We start from the raw sequence: 6,372 nt of genomic DNA, 5'->3' as shown, positions 1-6,372 counted from the left end.
TGGAGCAGTTGATGGAACAGGAAGGGGACAACATGGTATCTCAATCAGCATCTGCACTTGTCCTTTTTCTTGTTTCTAATCTCGATTCATTGGTTCGGATGGCAGTAACCCTCGAAACTCGTCTCTCAGGCCACTTCGGTTGTCTTATGATCTTAGTCCTCCGAATTTTCTCTTTTGCTTGTTGGTTTAGTTGTGCCGCATCCCCAAATCTTTTAGCTTGGTTGGTCACAATTGGTGTTTATATCTTCTTATAGGATCTAGCTGGGGATGGCATCCTGCCACAACAACATGGTCCTGCTGGGGACGGTGAAGAAACAGACCCCACGGTCAGTTCTCCAAACCATCAGCAGTAAGAAAATATATCCTTTCAGATAGAAAACGTTGCTGATTCTGTTTCTTGCTGCAGCAATACTATGAAAATAGGCTGAATATGCTCGATTCTCTTAGAAGCACGGGCGTCGACCCCTATCCGCACAAGTTTGAGGTCGCGATCTCCATCCCAGACTATGTGACCAAGTACAGCAGCTTGGGTGCTGGCGAACATTTTCTGACTGTCACTGAAAGCTTGGCTGGTATTGGTTGTTTCTGTGTGGAAGTAACTGTAGTTAGCACTGCCAAAGTTTTCTGCTCCCTGAAATGATTTGTTTGTGCCTGCAAGGGAGGGTCATGAGCAAGAGAGTTTCCTCATCCGAACTCTTCTTTTATGATCTCTATGGCGATGGGGTGAAGGTTCAAGTCATGGCTGGGGCCAGGTATCAGTTGCACTGGTTGGATCAAGATGATGAAATTGGCATATAAGATGCACATTTTTCCATTATAATACCCTTTCCTTTTTCATTTTGCTTCCATTACCAAAATATATGAAATGATTTCTAGTCTCTTATCTCTCTGTTAGCTGCTCAGAGGTGGCCGAAACTGAATTCTACAAATGCCACAGTGTTGTGAAGCGGGGAGATATTGTTGGTATAATTGGATACCCAGGTTAGTAAACTTGTGTACTTGTCCAATTTAGCAGTTCCTCCATTGAGGTTTATATCTTTTTTCTGTCTAAAAGCCTGAACAGTGTTAGAGAAGTCCCTGAAATTGATTAGACATAAATTATGATAGGTAAAGCAATGTCATCGGGATATATCAAATGATTGCCTTCTAAATAGTACTCCCTCTGTCCCATAATATAAGAGCGTTTTTTACATTACACTAGTGTCAAAAACGTTCTTATATTATGGGACGGAGGGAGTACTTCTACTACTGTAAGTTTTATGAAAAAAATGTGTTTGTTGTACTCCCTCGGTCCGAAAAAACTTGTCCCAAGCTTGTCTCTCAAATGGATGTATTTAGCACCAAGTTAGTGCTAGATACATTCATTTGAGGGACAAGCTTTTCCGGACGGAGGGAGTAATAGACACTTAAGACAGAGTGTATATATATATATATATATATATATATATATATATATATATATATATATATTTTTATGAAACTATCTCGTGCTTGAACCTTGTACTGCATCGATAATATATATTTTGTTCACTGAAACTATAGTTGATATTAAGGATTGGGAAATGACGTTACTACAAACTGTATAAGATGACTTTCCTTTCAGCTATTTTTTCCTGGGATGGTAATACTTTATTTTGATATGCATATCAGGTAGGAGTAGCAGGGGCGAGCTTAGCATATTTGCCAGAAATTTAATATTGCTCTCCCCGTGCCTCCACATGTTACCCAACCAGAGAACTGGGAGTTGCACTGCTGTTGCTGGCAAGGTAAGATAGGATACTATACTGATATTCCTGATCCATGTTATGATGCCATACTCGTATTACAAGAAACACCTAGAAAGCACAAAAAATTACAGCACCACTGCTGTTGCTGTTGCTGACAAGCACTGAAAATAAACAACCAAACCAGAGCAATCCCTCGGCTAAAGGAAAGGAAGGACAGAGGTACTTTATAGGCAAACAAATCTACTCTAAGAGCTATTTTTAGATATTTCACTGAACATCTATGAATTCATGTTTTTTTAATGATACAACATGTGGCATACAGTGTAGAAAATCATTATTAGCGAAATTGCTCCCATACTTCTCCAGAAGTAGAATGGCGTGAATATGAAGTCGACCAAGGGCGATTTGCACCAATTTAAGTCTGCACACTTCAGAATTTTTGTACCTTCCTTTTCGGGGGAGTACCGTCCTGTCACGCCACATCATTTTCAGAATTTAAATTATTTATGAGATAATTTAGATAATATTTAGGATTTGTACATGTTGTCTGATCACACTGTGCATTGTCAGCCTTATAGGTATGTACTCACTAAGACACATAAAAGAGGACAGATAAGACAATGCAGTCCATTTTTACCTGAAAATATTAATGTTGGATCTATCTATCTCAAATTTAACATCTATTGAGCATACTAGTTAGCCTTATAGTGCCCAGTAAGGCAGTAATGCTTTAATACTTCCATATCATCAATTGCTGGGGTGCATACTTCAGTTATCTTGTTCTTGTCCATTTTGAAAATTTTATTTGAACAGTTTGTGTTTCGTCACTCAAGAGTTTATGCCTGTGTTAAATATTGATCAGTTTTAAATGTTAGATCATAATTTCCTAGTTCCAACGATTTATCATCTATTTACAGGAAACTCGCTACCGCCAGAGATATCTCGACCTCATGGTAAACCATCAAGTGAGACATATCTTTAGAACACGATCCAGGGTCATTTCCTTCATCAGAAGGTTCCTCGATGAACGCAACTTTTTGGAGGTGGGTCCTGAACCATTATGCATTCTCATTGAAGTGCTTCTTTAAGAAAATCATTCTCTTATTTGGCTAAATGGTTTCCCATCTTGGGGGTCATTGTCCAGGTCGAGACTCCAATGATGAACTTGATTTCCGGGGGAGCATCTGCAAAACCATTTGTTACACATCACAATGAACTAAACATGGATCTGTACATGAGAATTGCTCCTGAACTCTATCTGAAGCAGTTGGTCGTGGGTGGCTTGGACCGTGTTTATGAGATAGGAAAGCAATTCAGGAATGAAGGGATTGATTTAACTCACAATCCTGAATTTACAACATGTGAATTCTATATGGCTTATGCAGACTACAATGACCTGATGGAGCTGACTGAAACCATTTTGTCGAGTAAGTACTTTTTTTAGCAGTACATAAATTTGGCTCATGTTTACAGCCCATACAGACCGTGCTGAATGTTAGGTGTTGCACTTAGGCTAGCAAGTACTACTCAAGTGATGCATCCATGGACCACTGGAATTAGTTTTCTTTATTTGATTGCATGGATGGGCTAGAAAAGTCGTCATATGAAATGCCTGTCGAATTGTTATGAAATGTTTGTGTATCTAAGTTTTGGTAACTATCACAGGTATGGTGATGGAGCTGACTGGTAGTACCAGGATAAAATACCATGCGAATGGAACTGATAACCCTCCCATAGAGATCGATTTCACACCTCCTTACAGGTAGTAGATATGAATATGGTTTCTGAACATCATGACTGCACCTGTGAAATATGATTTGATATTATCTAAGTTGTTCGCTCACTTGGGTTGCTTCGTGCTTCTATGTTATTGTAGAAGGATAGATATGATGCAAGAACTGAAATCTATCGCTGGGCTTGACATTCCATTAGATTTGTCAAGCGACGAGGCTAACAAATACCTCGCGGCAACATGTGAGAAGTATGGAATCAAATGCTCGCCGCCTCAAACAACAGCACGGTTGCTTGACAAGGTTTCATTCATGTTTCCTGGACACCAGCCTTTGTTGGAACTACTCCCTCCGTACGGAATTACTTGTCACCAAAATGGATGTATCTAGAACTAAAATACATCTAGATACATCCATTTCAATGACGAGTATTTCCGAACGGAGGGAGTACTTGTTAAAACTTGGCTTGTTTAACTTATCTTGCAACTTATGATTTCTCTGTTGAATTTATCATAATCTATTAAGCCAAACATTCCATAACATCTATTGAGCATACTAGTTTCTTCTGTATCAGATTACTGGGCATTTCCTGGAGGCCACGTGTGTGAACCCGACTTTTATCATCAATCATCCAGAGATAATGAGCCCACTGGCCAAATGGCACAGGACTCAGTCAGGACTGACAGAAAGATTTGAGTTATTCATCAACAAGCATGAGGTAAATTCTGCTATTCTGCAACACTATGCGTCAATGCTGCACATTTCCCCCTAATTTCTAAAGCGTAATTCGGTGCTTTTGTTTTTGTAATCCGGTGCTTCTGTATCCTCCTGATAGGTATGCAATGCCTACACCGAGTTGAATGATTGCAAAGACAGCGATTTGAAGAGCAGCTGAGGGTATGTAACCAGAACCCGAAACTTGCTGCTGAAACCTTCTATAGCTTACGTTTCTATAGCCACGTTTTCTGAAAACCTGCGTGCCACTCTGTAAAACCTTGCTCCCGCCCAGAGCCGGCAATCGGGAGACGACGAAGCGATGGCGCTCGATGAGGCGTTCTGCACTGCTCTCGAGTATGGTTTGCCACCAACGGGCGGTTGGGGGATGGGAATTGATCGGATCGCAATGCTTCTGACGGACTCGCAGAACATGAACGTTTGTGCAACACCCCCAACCCCTCTTTGTAGTTCTTTTCTTTTTCACGACACAGCATTTCTCTGCCCAGCGACTTACTAGTTTTTGTGAATTTTCAGGAGGTTCTTCTATTCCCAACGATGAAGCCCCAACTACCTGGGTAGTAGGAAGCCGCTATTTCAACTGAAGAGGGACAACAAACAACAGTATTAATTATATGTACATAATTAAGAAACATGCATGGTTTCACACGAGTGTTGTATCATTGTTGAAGACTGCTACTTGGGAGTGTTTGATATTTGTGGATTTGTGTTTCATCATAACTTGCAAGTCTTGAAGTTTGTTGCACTACCGGTAGTGAGATTTCCCGATGTTCGCCACCGTGTAGCATATCAATGCCTTTCTTTGAACGCGATGGTGAACCCAAAGCCACCATTCACAGGAGATTCTATCGCGCCACTTGCAGCCACCCAGCCTATAAACTTATATGCATACTGCTTAAGGACACGGGAAAGTGATGCTTATTGCTTGTAAGTGGCGAGATTCTTCGCACTGGACCAAGTTTATGATTTGGACTTGGAGTAGATCCATTGGCTATTGAGTTACTCACAGAGACATGGAGTTGTCCATGTTTATGCGCAGACCAAGAATCTGAGCTTGCATAGGCTGGATACACCTTCAAAGCTAGGACACCGGGCTTGTAACACTGATCTCCAATACGGGGAAAAACTTCTCTTTGTGTATGTGGGATCCCATCCTTGGCCTACTTTCTTTCTCACAACCTCTCACATATTTCACTAGGGGTACATCATGAAAAGACAGAGACATCCATACTTCCAGCCAGCACCTCTCGCTTGAGATGTATTATGTTGATCAATACACAAAATTGGTGTTTCATTAGATATGAATGATGTTACTGCAGTGTAGTAATTAAGTAGCATGCTTAAGCAACATAAAAATCTGTTGAACCAGCACAATGCATGGCACAAACATCACAACTAAAACGTGCTTTTGTTATTGCCTCTAACGATTATATCACACTACATCTTCTTCTATCAGAATCTTTCTCACAGGCACCAAGTAAATTTGAGATGCAGATCATTCAAGAACACTAAGGTATTTGAAGTAACAATAATGTGCAAGCCCCCTTGGTGAAGTCCCAATGTTGATGCTACTTGGAACTTACACAGTTCAGCTATTTTATTAAGTTAATTAAGCCTACTTTTTATTGCGTTTATCCCTTTTCTTTGATAAAAAACCCTGATGGGAAACACATTAGGATTGCAGAGATGAACCATAGTTGAAATGTCGTGGCACTGCAATGGGTGATATATATGAAGTTTACAAATTCTATGTGGTTTATCGTAAATCTATATGCCCCCTTTTGAAATAAAAGTATGATAAGGGGTTTCTTATAATTAATAATGTAAAATAGTACTAGAGCTGGTGAGCGCCTAGGATCCGTTGATGTGGACCCCGTGGGCCGAGACTCGCCACATGAAAGATGGGAGGAGGAGCGTATGCTAGCTAGCTCTTGATTCGTCCACGAGTAGTCACGGGCGTGACAGAAGCTAGCTAGCGAGTGCGGGCTTTTGGCGGGCGACCTTCATGGAGTTGGTTATTTTGACAAAATCGGTAATCACATTTTGAAGTTTCAAAAAATTATGAAAAGAATTCTACACATTCATATGGATGTATTCTACATGTGTATAAAGTCTGACGATGAAATACATTATTATGAGAGCTACACAAAAAAGAGAATTCCTGCATTTCTAATGGTGAA

The 6,372-nt window shown here is 40.3% G+C and overlaps 1 pseudogene; it reads left to right on the top strand.

The window, feature by feature from the left end:
- LOC119292448 overlaps window positions 1-4,910 on the top strand; it is a 5,803-nt pseudogene extending 893 nt beyond the window's left edge.
- The last annotated feature ends 1,462 nt before the right edge of the window (window positions 4,911-6,372 follow it).

The sequence above is a fragment of the Triticum dicoccoides genome, chromosome 4B, assembly GCF_002162155.2.
Source record: "Triticum dicoccoides isolate Atlit2015 ecotype Zavitan chromosome 4B, WEW_v2.0, whole genome shotgun sequence".
NCBI lineage: Eukaryota > Viridiplantae > Streptophyta > Magnoliopsida > Poales > Poaceae > Triticum > Triticum dicoccoides.
Note: the sequence above shows the minus strand (reverse complement) of the source record. Positions and strands in the feature narration are given on the sequence as shown.